Source organism: Herpailurus yagouaroundi, unplaced genomic scaffold, assembly GCF_014898765.1.
Source record: "Herpailurus yagouaroundi ecotype Mexico unplaced genomic scaffold, PumYag 166, whole genome shotgun sequence".
Classification (NCBI taxonomy): Eukaryota; Metazoa; Chordata; class Mammalia; order Carnivora; family Felidae; genus Herpailurus; species Herpailurus yagouaroundi.
In genome coordinates, this window is record NW_024412407.1 from 27,560,308 (window position 1) to 27,579,580 (window position 19,273).

Sequence of the window (19,273 nt, forward strand, 5' to 3'; positions counted from 1 at the left end):
CTGACCTTCTTTCTATTGACTCATCAGAAATGCTCCTTAGCTATGCTAAAGGGGTGTCCTTACATCCTCGCAGACCTGCAGCTGCTTGGCCTGTGCTTTGACCTCCACTAGATCTGACAGCAATGGAACCTGGGGTTGGACCAAACCTCTGGGAAAGAGCCAAGTTGTCTGCAGGAGATTTTCAAATATGAGTTAAATAAAAAGGAAGAACAAAAAAGAACATAATAGGCCCATTAGAACAATCATACATTATCTCCTATCAAAGCCACTGAACACTGACTGCTCTTGCTCTTATATTTCCTTAACACAAATCAAAAAGTATGGAAAGAAACCTTCCATGTTGTAGAAGTCTTGGGAGTAACCTTTATTCCCCTCTATACAATATTACTGTCTATTACTGTCTATCATGGTTCTAGTTAGCTCTTTTAAATCTTGTTTAAGATTTTAAATCTTGTTTAAGATTAAATCTTGTTCATTAGCTCTTTTAAATCTTGTTTATATTTTTTGTTTTGTTTTATATTAGAAACCTTTTATAAATAATATTACTGTTGTTTATATTTGAGTTTTATTGCAATTTGATCTAAGTAACTTCCAACCTAAGTAGATATGTAATAAAATTAACTGGCTCCAAATAGTAATTTCTTTTAGTTATGAATGCTGTGGTTGGATCTAATTACAAAGATGAGTTTTAAGTGATACTGTGTATAGTCAAAAGAACTCTGATTAGGATTTGCTCATTTACACAGGTCCTATAATAATTTAAGAAGAGACCCTGTGATTATGTTATGGCACTGCTCAGAGTAACATAAAATTTAAGTTGAAATCTATCTATTTTATATCCACTGTTGAGAAGTTTAATAACTTATGCCAAAAATTGCTTTAAAGATTAGTGGTTTAGGGGCGCCTGAGTGGCTCTGTTGGTTAAGCGACCGACATCAGCTCAGATCATGATCTCGCAGTTCATGAGTTTGAGCACCATGTCAGGCTCTGTGCTGACAGCTCAGACTCTGGAGCCTGATTCAAATTATGTGCCTCCCTCTCTCTCTGCCCCTCCCCCAATCATGCTCTGTCTCTTTCTGTCTCTCAAAAATGAATAAACATTAAAAAATTTTTTTAGGGGCGCCTGGGTGGCGCAGTCGGTTAAGCGTCCGGCTTCAGCCAGGTCACGATCTCGCGGTCCGTGAGTTTGAGCCCCGCGTCAGGCTCTGGGCTGATGGCTCGGAGCCTGGAGCCTGTTTCCGATTCTGTGTCTCCCTCTCTCTCTGCCCCTCCCCCGTTCATGCTCTGTCTCTCTCTGTCCCAAAAATAAATAAAAACGTTGAAAAAAAAATTAAAAAAAAATTTTTTTTTTAATAAAAACAGATTAGATTAGTGGTTTCACTTTAAGTGTAAATTCATTAGGTGACAAAATTACCAAGCTCACTGAGATATTTCTGCCTACATTCACCCATACTCCTTCTACCCCCAGACAGATTAGTTAGAAACAGCTAATTAATCAGTGAACCAACCAAATATGTACTGCACAGGGAAAGAGTGTTTTTATTTCAGTGTGTTTTAGCGTAGATGGACTGTTGATATTTGTTGTACTATACCTTTGGCTGTGGATGGAAGAGCCAACACCTATGTATTCTGAACAAATATGTTCAGTTTCAGAGGCTCACAGCAACAAAATTTTATCTGTAAACAGATGATAGGCAAAAAGGAGTGATTATACGTAGGCAGACTTGAAGTTCTCATGATGATGACTGGTGTTCTTGAACACATCTAAACACAGCCATAGTAGCACCCCTACTAGGGGGCCCCAAATGTTCAATTTAGAGATTCTTTCAGTCAGATGACCTTACTGAAACAGGTGAAGGTGGAGAAATGGGGGTGGTGACCCAGTTACTGGGAAAATGGAGTAGGACTCTTTGAGATTTTACTGACAATATGGAATTGGAGCTACCATACTAAAGCCCCCTAGGCTTTTAATGGCTTGAATTTCTTAGAATCTTATCTAATTGCTACCATTCACCCATCTTAGTATTTCCTCTCTTTGCATTTCCAGAGATAAATTCAGTTTATCTCTGGATAAACTGTGGGTCTGGTGTAGGCTTGGTGTAGGTCTGGACTGAAGTGCTTTGGTGAAGTGCAATTCTAACCTGTCAGTCTGTGAAATAAAACAGAAGACCTTCCCTTTTAAAGGCTATCCTTAAATGCAAAGGGAAGGAAGACCAGGAGGGGTGGATGATATCAATTAGACAAAGTTCTAAGAAGTTTGAGCCATTAAAAACCATTAAGGTGCCTTAGTCTATATGTGACAATATGGATGAACCTGGAAGATATTATGCTATGTCAGAAACACTGCATGATTTTCCACTTATATTAGTATCTAAATAGTTAAACTCATACAGAGTAGAATGGTGGTTGCAGGGGCAAGGAAGGGGGAAATAGGGATTTGTTGTTCAAGAGGTATAAACTTTCAGTTATATAAGATGAATAAATTCTAGAGATCTGCTGTACAATATTGTGCTTATAATTAACAATACTGTATTGTGTACTTAGAAATTTAAGAAGTTAGGACTCATGTTAAGTGTCCTTACCACAGTAAAAAATAAAATTAAAATGTCATCTAGTACAAACAAGACAAAACAAAACAAAACAAAACAAAATTCTAGCAGAGCTTTTAAGGTAGTGACTACGAGGCTGATGCAATTGGGAGCCTGACATTTTCCATAAGAATACAGGTATTTGGAGGTATTTTGAATCCACCTCAATCTGTCCTTCAAATTCGTCCCAAGATGTGTTTGAAACCTAGGAGAAAACTTCCTAAGGCCAATTTCAAATCAGTACAAACCAAGACCCAAAGGCCCAGGAGATGTTGGTGGGTTACACAGCATTTGTCTGACCTCAGGTATTTGGGAACACAATATAGCCTGGTGTTGGTACACTTCTTATATTCCCTTGACCAAGAATCAAGCCTTTAGTATTATATTGCTAGTAACGTTTATAAGTATTGTGAGGCATTTTTTTTAAAATGCTAGATACCAAATGTATGATGCTCATGGAAATCATTTGAATTCTCCTGAGTTGGTAGGGGTTTTTTTCTCCTGAGATGAGCTGATAAATATGTGGCAGATGGGCTAAAGGCCACATTTTGAGAAACCACACTAATAAAACAAGATGACGTGCTTGTTATTCCCAAAACACCCCTGAATTTTGTGACCTCCAGATTTGTACCTCTCATGTTATAAAACATATTTTCCCATGTTGTATAGTAGTCTACATGTCTTACTTATTGACTGCTAAGCCGCTTGAAAGTGAGAGCTACTAATTGCTAACTTCGTATTCACCCAATGACTCTTAGCACAGTGTCTTGTACACGTTTAGGCACCTTGTTATTATAGTGTAATGATTAAAAGTTAGGCTTTGGAGGCTGACAAAATTGGATTGGAATCCAGGTTGTGTGGCCTTAAACAAGTTAATATCTCTAAATCTCTATTTCCTCATTTATAATACTGAATAACAAAAGCAACCTTTTATGGTTATGTGGTAAATTTCATAATGCGTATGAAATATTTTCCACAGTGCCTAGAAGTTTATAAACACTTGATATATGGTAGCAATTTTGTGACAAAAAAATTTAAATCATCCAGTATTTTCATTAAAAAACATAGAAAATACAGATAGGCAAAAATATTAAAGTAAAAACCAACTTAGTCAAACCTCCAAGATACAATAAAACATAATATTTTGATGAATATTATCCCAACATAGATTTTTAATCTCTATATATCTTCATGTAGACTTTAAGTGACATCATATATTTCATACCATTTTGTAACATGCCTTTTGTTATTTAAGAACATGCTATGAGTACTTTTCTTTTTTTCTCAGTAGATCATATGATTTATTTTTTAATATGAAATTTATTATCAAATTGGTTTCCATAAAACACCCAGTGCTCATTCCAACAGGTGCCTTCCTCAATGCCCATCACCCACTTTCCCCTCCCTCCCATCTCCCATCAACCCTCAGTTTATTCTCACTTTTTAAGAGTCTCTTATGGTTTGGCTCCCTCCCTCTCTAACTTTTTTTTTCCTTCCCCTTCCCCATGGTCTTAAGTTTCTCAGGATCCACATAAAAGTGAAAACATATGGTATCTGTCTTTCTCTGTATGTCTTATTTCACTTAGCATAACACTCTCCAGTTCCATCCACGTTGCTACAAAAGGCCATATTTCATTCTTTCTCATTGCCAAGTAGTGCTATGAATACTTTTCCATGTCAATAATAACCTTGCAATAATGTGGCCACATTTTATTCTATTGTATATGCATAAAATAAACAATCCCTATTGTTGGACATTCAGGCTTTTTTTCTGTAATTTAAAAATATTTTATGGAAGCAAAGCTGTGGTAAATATTCCCTTATACATTATTTTGTCCATAATTTTTTCTTAATCTTTCCAGAAATAAAATTGTCAAGTCAAAGACTACAGTTTTAAATACCTGATATCTTCTACTCAGTTGCCATTTCAGTACTTTCATCATCAGTACATGAAAGATCTTTGCCAATGTTGAGTATTATAATAAAGAAAACTTTGACAATTTGATGAGTAAAAAATGGCAGCTCATTTGTATTTTAAAATTCAGTCTCAATTCAGCAAATACTAATAGGCATCTATTGTGTTCCAGGCACTGAATTGGGTGATGATAGGAAGTGGGGGAGATGATTCAGAGGTAAGCAAGACAGATCAGGTTCTTACTTTGATAGAACTTAAAGTTTAGCTGGTTTAAAAGTATAAATGATATGTCACTCTAAATCTATATTAAGCATGTAGCAGTTAAAGGCGTGATGACGAAGAACATATCTAAAGGAGCTATAATTTAGGCCAAGGTATTAGACTCAGCCTCCTGGAATACACTTACAGATGGGCAGAAGTTGACCCAGCTGGGAAGTGAAGGAAATGCAGGGAAGCATAGAAGTAAGAGGTTTTCAGACTGACTGATGTTTGAGGAACTGAAGAAAATATAGTGTGGCTAGAACATGGACCACAATTGAACGATTCAAGACACAGTGTGAGCGGTATTTAGAGGTCAGATCACATAAAGGCCTTGGAAGTCACGTTAAGATTGAGGACCTTATTTTAAGGATATGATTTTTCGTTTTTAAAATATAATTCTAGTTGCATTTTGATAATGGAGAGTAAGAGTGCATTTGGCGAGACTAAGGGTATATTTGGGGAGATTAGGTAGGAGGCAACAATGTGGACAGGAGTGACTTGCAGCTTGTATTACAATTCTTTGGTTACAAGTGATAGGAATCTAACTTAAACCAGCTTAAGGCAAAAGGGAGAAATTTTGGCTCTTTTAACAAAACATTAAAGTAAAAATTTCACCTGGTTCTTAGGAACAATGGAAACCCCAAACTCCAACAGTCTCTTCCTCATTCCCTCTCCCTTTCTTTTCCATTCTCTTTGCTGTCATTACCCATCTTTTTCCTTTTTTTTTTTTTTTTTTTTTTTTTTTTTTGTACTTTCTACTTTTCAGACTGATTGTCTCAGACTGGCTTTTTCCACATGGCTACAAACAAGGCCACAGGTGGCTCTAGTAATGCAACTATTACTGCTGCATCATCTATAAAAGGACAGACTCATATTTTCAATGAGTTAAAAACAAATCCAATAGAGGGCTTCTGGTAACAAAAAGAAGTGGAGCGGTGCTAGAAAGTCAAAACAACAGATGTCCATTATAGAGCAGGGATAAGTGGATGGATTCAGCAGATATTTATAAAGCAGAATTGACAGACTGAGCAATTCATTGAATGTGGAAGTGAGGGAGAGAATATAATCTAGGAGGACTCCAAATTTTCTGATTTAGACAGTTTGGTAACAATAAATTTGAAATGTTTGCAAAATATCCAAGTTGAGTAGTTTAGCAGGCAATTGTTGGAAGAGTCTGATGTTTGTGTCTTTATAGATGGCAATGGAGGCAATAGGAATAAGTAATCTTCACAGGGGTAAAATGAGGAGGGGAAGAATAATAACAGAACAGAGTCTTCAAAATTTCCAGCATTTATGGAGTGGGTAGAAGAGGAGCATCCAAAGGAGAGTAAGAAGGAGCAGATAGAGAAAGAAAGCTACAGAAGGTAGCATCACTATTAATATAAATGACTGGATCAAATTAATATTAATTCAAGTGATAAAAATGTCTTCTGCCTTTGATCTCTGGTGGTTGATAAATGACTCAAAATGCAGTGAGGGTACAGGTAAGAGGTGATACGGAACATGATATCATGAAGCCAAGGGAAGATAATATATATATTTTTAAAAGAGAATGGTCCTCAGTGTCCAATATTGCTAAAAGGTGAAGAAAAAGAAAGACTAAAAGGTAGATGTTTGTTGGATTTAGCAACAGTGAGCTCACTAGGGGTTCTGATGAAGGATTTTAGTGCAACAGTTTGGCTGGAAGCCACAGTGGTTGAGAAACGAGGTCAAGAAATAAAGATACTGATTATAGGTGATTTATTGAAAAAGTTGTTAAAGTTTATAATTTTAAATGTATGGTAATTTACTTGCTATTTATTCTTTTGTGAATATGTTCTTATTTTTTTGTCCATGTTTCTGTTGATGGTATATCTTTCTTATTGATAGGTAAGCATTATTAATATAAAGCTATTAAAATTTGTCATATGTATTTCGGTGTTTCCCAGATTCTTATTTGCTATGAATAGACTTTATTTTCTTTCTTTATTGTTGTTGCTCTAAATTTTAACTTTTTAATATTTAATATAAGCATTTTTGCCTCTACTTTTATATTTAGAAAGGTCTTTTCTTCCATCATAGCCTATAAATAATGCAAAAATTTTCTTCCAGAACTATTTTTTGAATTTATTTTGGGCTATGGAATGAAGTGGGAATTTAGTGTTTTTCTTATGGTAACCAACTATCTCAAGAAAAGTGATAATAATAAATGACTGAGTTGAATTGATAATAAAAATAAAGAGATAAAAGAGTCATGTGCTTGATCATTTGTGGATTGATATAAGACTCAATGAGCACTGGGCCTAAAGATGAGAAGAATGATGTATGTAAATTCCTACTTACTCTAGCAGTCAAAACAGTTCCAGTAAAGTGAGACCAGCCATTCATTTAGTCATATTTGATTTGGTTGAGATCTCTTGAATCCACATTATTGTACTGACTGGCAGTATGAACGCAGTACACATTTGAAACTCAGCACTAACTAGGAAATATGGGTGTAAAAATAAGGTAAAACCATAGTTCTAGGCCACAGGGAAACTTAAATATTGTTGAGACCTAGGCATATGAAACAATAAGCATGCCTGATGAGCTATAATACATGGTAATGATGAAGTAGAGACAATTACTGCAAATGGAGTTAGAAAAGGTGATGAAATGGACCAAGGCTACTGCTTAACTCTAATGCCCAGTGTGCCACTTTGTACTCTGTGTATACCGAATAAATTGTACTTGAGGAAATAGATCAATTTGGGCTCATTGACAATGAATTTTAGCAAGTTATTTTCAAAGTTGTTTCACTTTCAACAATTTCTTTCCGTATGAAGTTAGCAAAAAGAAAGACAACTCCTCTGTATCTTAAAACAGTCCTCATCTTTCAATAACACAGTTTTGAATGTCTATAAATAGCAGCTTTCTCCCCTCCCCCCCACTGTAGTTTGAAATAAGTTTGAATTTGAGATCAGTCATGTTACTAAGATATTTCCACAAGGAGTGAAGGAAATGCTCTACCTTACACAAGGGGATTTACATTGGGCAATTACTGCAAAACACACTGGACCTATTGTTAATGGCACAATGTCATTTGTATGGCTTGCTAGCTAGCTCATCTTGTGTCCAAATGAGGTACATTGGAAAATGTGGGTGTTTCTTTCATAAGGAAGTACGCAAATTCAGGATATACAACATCTGATGATATTGGAGGTTGGGTCACACAACAGGCCAAAATTCAGTCAAAGAGAAATTGCTCTGGAATCTAAAATGAGATATTTATCATTACTGGAAAGATGGCTATGCCCATGGCTTCCGCTAAAGCAGGGATAAAAGATCGTCATTGTTCCATATATGTTTTCTTTTGGGGATATATCTTCTCAGTATAAAATCACATAGTTAGCAGTTTTAGTTTGATTGACTGTACATACAAAAAGGCAAATTCTTTCGAACACAATAACCCATTTTTGATCTACATCCTGTGCTCAAAAAACATGTTTCTGTGTTTGACTGCTCTTTAACACATACTACCTTTTCACCACAATTTTATGGAAGTAGTGAATTCTTCAAAGATCAAGGCACTGAAAGCCATTAATGGAACAGACTTTAAATTTACTAGTTTACCAAAAATATTGTTTTAAGGATTAATCTCTATGAGCACATTAAATGTTTTTTTGTATGGTTTCCTATAAACATAATTTATTGGTTATATAAAGTGAATATGATTATTTTTTTCTTGAATATAGTCAAGAACCTATTGAAGAATATATGTTATATGAATACATTCTTCATAAATGCATTCTTCCTAATTGTATTCTTCATAAATATATTTATCACAAATATGACTATATTCAATGAATTTATTCATATTTATTATGCTTATAATACCATCTTATTAGGCTGTATTTAATTAATATACTTATATTTTAGAACATAATAAATTTTAATATATTTAATATATTCTATACATTTATTAGAAAATAATAAAGACCAAATAAGCCTAGGACTCAGCTTTTGACAAATTGAATATTCCTTAAAATGTATTTATATAGAGAAAGACAGATACCATATGGTTTCACTCTTACATGGATCCTGAGAAACTTAACAGAAACCCTTGGGGGAGGGGAAGGAAAAAAAAAAAAGGTTAGAGTGGAAGAGAGCCAAAGCATAAGAGACTCTTAAAAACTGAGAACAAACTGAGGGTTGATGGGGGTGGGAAGGAGGGGAGGGTGAGTGATGGGTATTGAGGAGGGTACCTTTTGGGATGAGCACTGGGTGTTGTATGGAAGCCAATTTGACAATAAACTTCATATATTGAAAAAAAATAATACAATGTATTTAATGAAAATATATGTATGTTTAAAAACAATATGCCTTATGACAAGTTTTTGTAAGTTTGCAAATTTGGTAAATTTGGAAACTTTGTCATTTGGTAAACTGACTTTGTAACTGACGTCAGATTTAATTCTATTATCAGTTCATTTGCTTAAAAAAACATAATTTGTGATTGTCTTTCATGACTTGGAATGGAAAAATGCATTTCAGTTTTACACCTTTGGTTCAGTTTTGACTACTTGGCTTCAGTGATGATGTGGCAAAAGCCAATTTAAAATCAATTACAATTCGTAACATGATACTATAAATCCATTCCCACAAATTGATAGTGAACCTAAATTTTTTAGGATTACCCATTCACCTAAAATTAACAAACATAGTTATTATTGTTTGTGCCAAAGGAAAAAAAAAAGATAGTATGGGGCTTGCTTGCAGATAAATCTGTTATTCTTTCTCTGGTTCTAAACTTTTAGAATAGTTTATTCTCAGTCTCTAGACGGCTATGCTCATATGATAAGCATTGATCCACAGATTTACAATAATTTAGTTTTTCTAGTGCAAGGAGCAGGTAGAGTCTATATGAATATGCAGATACATTTAGACTTTCACATACCTTGATTATCTGAGCTTAGGTAAAGAATGAATTAAATTTGGACTATAAAAAGTTAGTCTTAGAAAATTCTGCAACTGTGCTTAACAAAATCAAACATAAAACAAAAACAGATCAAAATCAAAGCAAAGCAACAAGTAACTGAAGATTGAATATTAATCTGCTTCTTTGAAGGTATTGTTATGGTTTAGTTTTGTGTGTGTATTTAACTACCATCTACTGTCTCCTATAGATTAATTGCTCTGTATTTACAAAACATGGATTCGAAAAATCGTTCTGTTCATTTGAGCTAGGGATTTTGAAGAAAGAACCTTTATTATCAACACTGATCTTACCAAGAAAAAGGACAAGCAGTACTACAGTTCGTTATTAAAGAGAAAAGGGCTGGGGTTTACTAACATCTGAATTCAGTGTACAGAAAAACTTACTCTAAATCTAAAACCTCAGACTGCTACCTTACCTTTAAAAAAGAAAATTTTGGGGCATCTGGGTGGCTCAGTAGGTCAAGAATCTGACTTCATCTCAGGTCATGATCTCACAGTCCAGGAGTTCAAGTCCTGTGTCGACCTCTGTGCTGACAGCTCAGAAACTGGAGCCTGCGTTGGATCCTGTGTCTCCCTCTCTCCCTGCCCCTCCTCCACTCATGTTCTGTCTTTGTCTCTCAAAAATGAATAAACATTAAAGACAATTAAAAAAAGAAAATTGTTTATAACTTGATGAGCCAAATGCATTATTATGCATAGAGTGGGACTTTAATTAATATGTTCATTTTCTTTCATCTTTCTCTCATGAATATAATTTTCTGCTACATTCATCAGATAAGTTACAGTATAATATGAAGGATCTTAAAGGGTTTTCTTATCAAATATTCATTTGCCTCTTTGGCTTTTTGTGTGCTAAAATTCCCAACATGTGAGCCAGTCTTTTTAATGAAAAACTTTAACAAAAGGCCCATTAAAATATGCACCTGCCTGGGAGGAGCATAGTAAATTCAAAATTAAGAGGCAGCAGAAGAGGATGTTACCTCTTAGTGAGAATGGTGTCTTTAGTTAGCTGGCATCACATTGGAAAGTAGCAAAATGAGGCCCCTGAGGGACATGTCTGAAGAGTTAAGGGAAAGGGAGAAGAACAAAAGGGACTGAAAATATTTTGCCATATGGAAACTATTTTGACAATAAATTTCATATATTGAAAATAAAATAAAATAAAATAAACAAAAAAAAAAAAAGAAAAATATTTTGCCATAGAAGTTAGTCCTTGGGGCACCTGGGTGGCTCAGTCAGTTGAGCATCCGACTTTGGCTCAGATCATGATCTCACAGCTCAGTGAGTTCGAGCTCCACATCGGGCTCTGTGCTGACAGCTCGGAGCCTGGAGCCTGCTTCGCATTCTGTGTGTGCGTGTCTCTCTGTTCCTTCCCTGCTCACACACTGTCTATCTCTCAAAAATAAATAAAGATTAAAAAAATTTAAAAAAAAAGGCGTCAGTCCTTGATGTAGCCTGTCATCTCTCATACAGACTAAGGAAGGAAAAATAAATGACAATGACAATTTGATTTTCAAGATGACAGGTGTATATCACATGGGTATGTGGCACATGTGTGTGGATTTTTTACAGAATATATATGGGTGTTTTAGCTTAACTGGAGGCATGAGGTACAACTTCATAAGTGATTAGCTATATCTATTGACCAAATATTTCACTGTGCATAAGGGAACCTGATAGTGGCTAATATACTATTATCCAATCTACACATATTTACTGAGTCTCTTTTATTCATGGAACTACATTTTTAACAGAAACTGTAATATCTTATAAAGGAATATAGGAAATTTTTAACCTTTTGAGAGTGATATTTTGGAATTAGTTTACTTAAAATCCCATCATATAGACAACCATTTATTCTGGCCCAGCCCAAAGAAAAGAGTTAACAGACCACCAAAAGATGCTTAATTAAAAATTTTCTATATTGGTAGGTCCAATGATATTTTAAACAAAATATACATTAGTAAGTTACATATATTAGCTATTCTGCTAACCAAGAATGTTTTTGCCATTATATGATGAATTTGAAGACAGTCACATTTCCACAAACTCAGAATCATGGCCTGGTGAGTAATGAAAGTAAAATATTATGTGGTTTCATTAGTCAGTGATTGATGAATCACAACTGATGACCTTTTTGTGAAAAACTTTAGGAAAATGAAGTCTTTGAGCTACAGTCAACTTACATCACATTTCTTTCTTTAGATTATATTAATCAAAGCTCTTTGTGTAACATAGCTAAATTTGCAAGCAATTCAGATGATCCAGATAAACTCAAATGTATTTCAAGTCATATTTTAACACATGTATCTATCCTAAATGATATCATTAAGGGGTCTGCTTAAAAATTTGATTGGCTAACTGGGGATAATACTTTGACCGCTTGGGATACTGATGTCAATTCCATGTAGTTTCAAATAAACAACAAAGTTGGCAAGAATCTACTAACTTAAAATGCAGACAGCTAGTGTGAATATGTCCTAAGTGACTTTTCAAAAGTATTTTTATTCAGCTTCCTCTAGTGTTAAGCAATGGTTTTTGTGCCTGACTTATTCACTTCTTTTTGGGGATACAGACCAGACTTTCATCAGCTCTACTTTCTCCTTCATGCCCAGCTCTACTTTCTCCTTCATAACCAAGGTTAGCTACACCTGGTTTGCATGAAGTTCTTTATGGTTCTTCCTACTTAAAAAAAATGCCTGTAACAGCAGACTACAGGGCTACTTTTTTCTTCTGTTTGGTTTGAAACCAGTCATTACTTTCAGTTAATAGAGACAAAACTGGAGTCATTACCTCTAGGTGTTCACATTAGAATGTATATTTATCTACCTGTGTATAGATGCAAAATAAGATGTGTGCGTGGATATGTGTGTATGTGTGTGCACATGTACATGTGTGTTGGGGCCTTAGGAGGACAGTGTTGGGGAGAAACTAAAGGCCTGTAGGTAAGAGACCGCTTTGGGAGCCAGGCAAGTGATGGCTCTCCCCTGCAAATATCTAGTACATGACTTTCAAGTAATCTCATAACGAATTTGGTTTCCTATTCAGGAAATTAATATAATCATCTAATCCATCATTGTGTTTTTACACACAGAGAAATCATCATCCTGTTAGAAATAGCAGGAGAGGGAAGGATCCAGAAAAGAAGCAATCATAGATCATATAGTCTCACTAATTACCAGTTGCCCACATTAAGGTATTTACCCCATTTTCTGTATGCCCGCGGGGAATGAAGAGCTTCTTGAAGGAGCCTGCTTATTTCATGACAGACTTGCTTTTTCACTTTCCTGTCAAGAATGCCTAACCTCTACCTTTCAAGTTCAGTTTGAGTGCTGCCTAAATCATGAAACTTTCTGTGATTCCCTAAGTTAAAAGTGATCTTTTTCTCCTGTAATAATAGTAACTAATATTTGTTTAGTACTTTTTGCAATCCAGGAATGATGCTTGGATCTCTGCACATAGTAACTCATTTGATTCTCAAAACAAACCTTCAAGGTAGGTACTCTTACTGAGCACATTTCATTGATGAGGAAATAAGTTGGATAATTTTTCCAAGGTCATGTAGCTAGACAGTTGTGAGTCAGGATTGGAATCAGTCTGGCTCCAGAACTTACATTCTTGTTCCTTAGTCTATGCATTGGCATGATATAACTTTACATTATAGTTACTGCTATAGATATTTTATTTAATAAGCCATAGGCCTCATGTAGATAGAAACTGCATTTTCTAAAGCTACATGCATCTAGAAGAATGTTCTGTATGTATTAGGTATATATGTTTAGTAACCAAATCTGTACAAAGCAGGATGGGGAGAGCTATATAATCAAGTAAAGGAGAAATAATTGTTTCCCTTAATAAATAAAAATGCTAGCATAGAGAACATTAGACAAGATGGCAAATTGGACAAAGGTGGTGGCAAAGGAAATAAAATGGAATTGATTCAAGGACTAGTTAGAAGGGAAATAGATGGGATTAAATAAAGCTTTACTTATAAATCTTTTTAACAGTCTCCTCTACCATGGTGGCAGATCTCTAAACTAAGAGAAGTGCCTCATATTTTTATCTATCTCGTCTGCATTGGTATGAGTGGCGCGAATACAAGTAAGATGCAGAGACAGCTCCATAGTTTCAGACATAAGAGATGAGACAGCCCATTCTTTAGCTTGTATCATATTTTCAGATTTCTGGCCTTGTAGGAGGGAAAATCAGATCAGCCAACATTCAGATATAGATAAAATGGACACACAGAAATTAGTTTATATCGTAACTCACCTTGGCATGTTTTCATTAGCCCCAAGGAAATATAATTCTCTCCTAACCAGAAAATTGTGCTGAACAATTTTTCTTAGGCAAATTCTATTTATTATTATCTGACTTATTCCTATTGGTTGACTTCAAAATATTTAATAAAGAAAAATACTTAGTTAATAGTGCCTTTTTAAATGGTATTCAAGGGGCGCCTGGGTGGCGCAGTCGGTTAAGCGTCCGACTTCAGCCAGGTCACGATCTCGCGGTCCGTGAGTTTGAGCCCCGCGTCGGGCTCTGAGCTGATGGCTCAGAGCCTGGAGCCTGCTTCCGATTCTGTGTCTCCCTCTCTCTCTGCCCCTCCCCCGTTCATGCTCTGTCTCTCTCTGTCCCAAAAATAAATAAACGTTGAAAAAAAAATTAAAAAAAATTAAATGGTATTCAAGCATGTACTTTTTCTATAAATTGCACAATCATATTTGTTATGTGTATTAACATCATATTTAAGAAATCCCATGACAGCTTATTTAATTTATGCATCTTAAGCTCCAAGAAAATGTGTGATTCACACTGATCTGTAGTGTTTTGAACTTAGAATGTTTGTTTCAAAATACATGATTTTAAAGTGCTATTTAATTTATAGAAAGGATTTACAGTTTGTTATTCAGTGAGCATTTATGAACTATTTATTAACAGAGCAACACTTATCTAGGTGCTTTAGAGCTTTTTCTATAGCACATATAAAAAATAACTATTTGTATTGTATATCGGTACAAACAAAAGTGGCTGCTCCCAGCTAGAGGTGACAGTCTTAGGGACTCTGGCTGTTCCAGGCCCAGACTGGCCCTCTTTTGGCTGGGCTATTAGCATCTCACTACACCTTTAACCTGTTCACTAAATAAGTGACACATAGTCTGGGAAGGCTTTTTGTACAAGAAGCTCTTTTTTATGAGTAAAATGTTGTATCTTCCTTTAAAGAGATTGTAATCTGCCTGGAGATACACATACCTATGCATTTTATAATGCAGAAAATGATTCAGTGAAAAACAAAAAAAAATTGTATGAAAGTAAATATTGATGAAGATGGGATGGGGGAGACTTCAAAGAATGGTACTTTGGGAGTTTGACCTTGAAGAATAAGAGGAATTGGCAGAGAAAGCAGAAAAATTTTCTATTAAGATGTAAGAACATAGTGGTAGGTGAGTTTGAAAAAGTAAGTAGCAGATACAAATAGCTGGAGCATAGGGTGAGTATAGAAATGAATATGGATCTGACAGTTAGCGCCATATGACTTTTCAGATCCTCTGGCTATGGGTGAATATACTCTGATCCCTGTCCCCCATCACTGACTTGGCCATTTGGCATGCTCCGGCCAGTAGAATACAAGCAGAGTATACTGTATAGGTTTAGCACAAAGCACTAAGGAACACTGCAATAGCATCTTCTACTTGCTTCACTTGCACTCTTGTCATCTAATGTGAGAAGAATATGCTTAAAAATAAAACTGCCCTATGACCCAGCAATTGCACTACTAGGTATTTATCCAAGGGATATAGTTATGCTGTTTCAAAGGGACACATGCACCCCAATATTTATAGCAGCACTGTCAACAATAGTCAAAATATGGAAAGAGCCCAAATGTCCATCGATGGCTGGATGGATAAATAAGATGTGGTATATATATATATATATATATATATATATATATATATATATATACACACACACACACACACACACACACAATGGAGTATTACTCAGAAATCAAAAAGAATGAAATCTTGCCATTTGCAACTACATGGATGGAACTGGAGGGTATTATGCTAAGTGAATTTAGTCAGTCAGAGAAAGACAAATGTCATACGACTTCACTCATATGAGAACGTTATGATACAAAACAGATGAACATAAGGGAAGGGAAACAAAAATAATAAAGAAACAGGGAGGGGAACAAAACATAAGAGACTCTTAAATATGGAGAACAAACAATAGGGTTACAGGAGGTGTTGTGGGAAAGGGGATGGGCTAAATGGGTAAGAGGCATTAAGGAATCTACTCCTGAAATCATTGTTGCACTATATGCTAACTAGTTTGGATGTAAATTTAAAAAAAATAAACAAATAAATAAAAGAAGAATATGCTTCAGGTAACCTGTATTTCTAAGTGAAAATATGTGGAATAGAAATAAACTATGACAGAAGCCTAGGCTCCAGCCTGTCTCAGCTAAGTACTGCCTATGTCCAACCTACAGCCAAACAACAGAGCTATAAATGTGAAAATACTTCTTGTTTTGATGCCACTGAGGTTTTTGAGATTGTTATGTGGCATTATTGCACAAAACTGTATACATACAGAAACTGGTACTAGAAATAGGGTTCTTCTGTAACAAAAAACATGAAGTATCCATCACTGGTTTTCGAATCAGATGGCAAAAATCTATAATATGATTTAGGAAAATGGTGACTCATGTTACATGGTGGTAAACCATTTGGTCAGTTTGCCTGCAATAGCCTAGAAAATGAAAAAAGTACCTAATGAACTTGTGGCACAGGCAAGGAGGTTTTTGTGGCAGAAATGATAGCATGAGCTGGTTGTTGCTAACTGGAATTGATAATAGGCACTACAAAAGAGAGATGTGCTCAGACAATGGTGTGTTTCCAAGCAGAATTCAAAGGAATTATTTAGAGCCCAGTAATCTATGATTGTAAAATAAAATTCTTTCCATTGAAGATGTCTTGGCCATTAAGGCAGGTCCCCAGGGGAAAACCTTATAAACTAATTGTTCTTTAGGGACAACTGCATCAAATTCACATATTGAGCTCACCCATCTATTTATTTTTTGTCTCAAGCTCATATTTTTTGTCTCCTCTCTCAGCTGATACTAAGGGACGTTGCTGATAGTATAGATATGATCTGATGGAGAGATGTAGGTGCAATACTAATAGATGACATGGAGTATGGTCTATCTGCTTGCGCATGCCCTCTGAACTTGCTTGTGCCTGATAACAAAGGCATTACTTTTATCTTGATTGATTGCTTGGCTCTTACCTCACTCCATAGCTTGGTGAGTCTGATAGAATCCAGCTCATCATGGGTGTCTCTGGTCACATGGTCACTTGATGTGTTCTAGGCAGTCAGTCGCTCTTTCATTTTCAGGGCCTGGTAGTTGCAGAGCGCAAGGCCTTGCTTTAGAAACACAGGGGGATCAGTGCACCTGGGTGGCTCGGTCAGTTAAGCATCCAACCTCAGCTCAGGTCATGATCTCACAGTTTGTGAGGTTGAGTCCTATGCACCAGGCTCTGCGTTAACAGCTCAGAGCCTTGATCCTGCTTTGGATTCTATGTCTCCCTCTCTCTCTGCCTCTCCCCTGCTTGTTCTCTCCCTCCCTCTCTCAAAATAAATAAACATTAAAATTTTTTAAAAATAAATAAATATCCTAAGAAACTGAGGGGCGGGAGTGTCTCTATTGTGATTCTCATACCAGAGCTTGCCATTACCTCCACACATCGTCTTTTCCCATTACAGCTATCTCTGTAAATGTGAATGTAAATGCAAATCATTTTTTCTCCCACACAAATATGAGCAACTTCTGGTTCTTTTTTTCTGATAAATATAGAAAAGAATATATTTTACAGATGAATGGTTGCATAATATACATGTATAACATGTACCTGAGACCATGTTAATCTTCCCTAGAAAAAATGACACACTTTCACAGCAGCTGTAAATGGGATTACTGATAGTTTGAGTTTGTGATGATCTATTGTCATTCTCCAGAATTTGTCTATTTATTGCAGGGACAAGAGCAGTGTGTAAATGGAGCATAGGAAAGGAATCCTGCACTTTTGGTCTTTTAAGGTGGCATTAATTTCTGCTGTTCTCCACAGATCACTATGACAGATCTTACCCCATAAGCCAAGGAACAAATGTGGTGGTTCTACCAATTACCAAGAATATCCATTCTAATTATTGATGATCAAAAAAAAAAAAAAAAACATGGCCATGAGTGTCTCTGTGGACCCACTGCAAGCTAGACCTGGACTAGAACTCCATTTATTGTCTGCCCACATGTGGCCCCAAACTAACAAGAAGCCTGTAATGACTATTATGGTCTCTAGGTATCAATGTCAATTCAGATCCTACATACTAGTCCCTGAAATACTTGAGTATATCCCTTTCCCCAACATAAGAATACTCTAATAAATGTTTAAGTAGCTCATTTAGGAAGGACTGGAGGAAACCATATATATGTGTTGAGATGTCACAATCTTTTCCTCTTGGGGACCTGGCCTCGCCTTCAATCAATAGTTTCCAGTCTGAAAAATGGCTCATTTGGGGAAAGTGAACAAGATATTATAACATTTTCTTAGGGATGGCTGCTTTCAACCTCCGGAGAATCTATCCTTGATTTCTTTTGATTGTGCAGGTTGGGTAACATTCATGTTGGTTACCATCTATCTTGCACCTATGGTTGTCTTGTTCTGTTAACCATCCCCATAACTTTCTGCAGTTCAAATCCCACTGATTACTACTCCAATGTTGACACTACTTAAAGTTGTTGTACCAACTTTGCTTCTGATATTTAAATGCTACCACTTGGCCTCTACTGTTTTATGATTTTATCATCCTCTTTGTTCTTAGAGACCAATATTCTATAATAGCATCTCTTAATGTTATCCCAGGTAATCATCTCTGAATTTCTCAAAAAATGCTTACCAATGAATTCCATAATGCTTGGGAAAATACAATATTCTTTGGAGTCTCCTGTGTAACACAGCTGACTGGTGGGGTTTTTGGCCTTATGTGACATATCTACTTTAGCATGCTTGCTTCTTTGAGCTTTTTGATCCCTTCTCCTACCATCTCCATAGAAGTTCTGGAATGTCTATTTCACTTATTGTAGGCTATCACTTTTCTAAGGTTCTAAGAGACATTATAGAAGCATACTAACTTAACCCTTGTCAATTATTAAACCTTAAAAAAACCTTTATATGTAAGGGGTGCATCAGAAAAGGAAAGGGGAAAATAGTTATAGATTGTTTTAAAATGTCAGCTAGGAGAATTTTTTTTAATGTCGGAAGAATCCATAACCTTGCCAAATACTAATTATAAATTTTACCAAAATTTTTAGAAACAATGCATTTGAAAATTTTTTGATGTATTTGAGAACATTTTTGCTTAGCCTGGGCAAATTTCACATCCTGTATCAAGCATTCAAACCTTGGTGGTGTTTTTCTGAGTACTCTTCTGATATCTTGCACCAGGAAATGCATCTGAATTGTTTTCTTTAATAATAATATTTTATTTA

The 19,273-nt window shown here is 35.6% G+C and overlaps 1 protein-coding gene and 1 long non-coding RNA gene across 9 annotated transcripts in view; one reads left to right on the top strand and one right to left on the bottom strand.

Annotated features, from left to right (window-relative positions):
• Positions 1 to 19,273, top strand: part of SLCO1A2 (solute carrier organic anion transporter family member 1A2) — a 132,275-nt gene that overhangs the window by 41,457 nt on the left and 71,545 nt on the right. The window lies entirely within an intron of this gene.
• Positions 17,025 to 19,273, bottom strand: part of LOC121038847 (uncharacterized) — an 8,445-nt gene continuing 6,196 nt past the window's right edge. The window contains exon 3 of the long non-coding RNA XR_005794533.1: positions 17,025 to 17,124. This is a non-coding gene — a long non-coding RNA (uncharacterized LOC121038847). The remainder of the gene's footprint in view (positions 17,125 to 19,273) is intronic.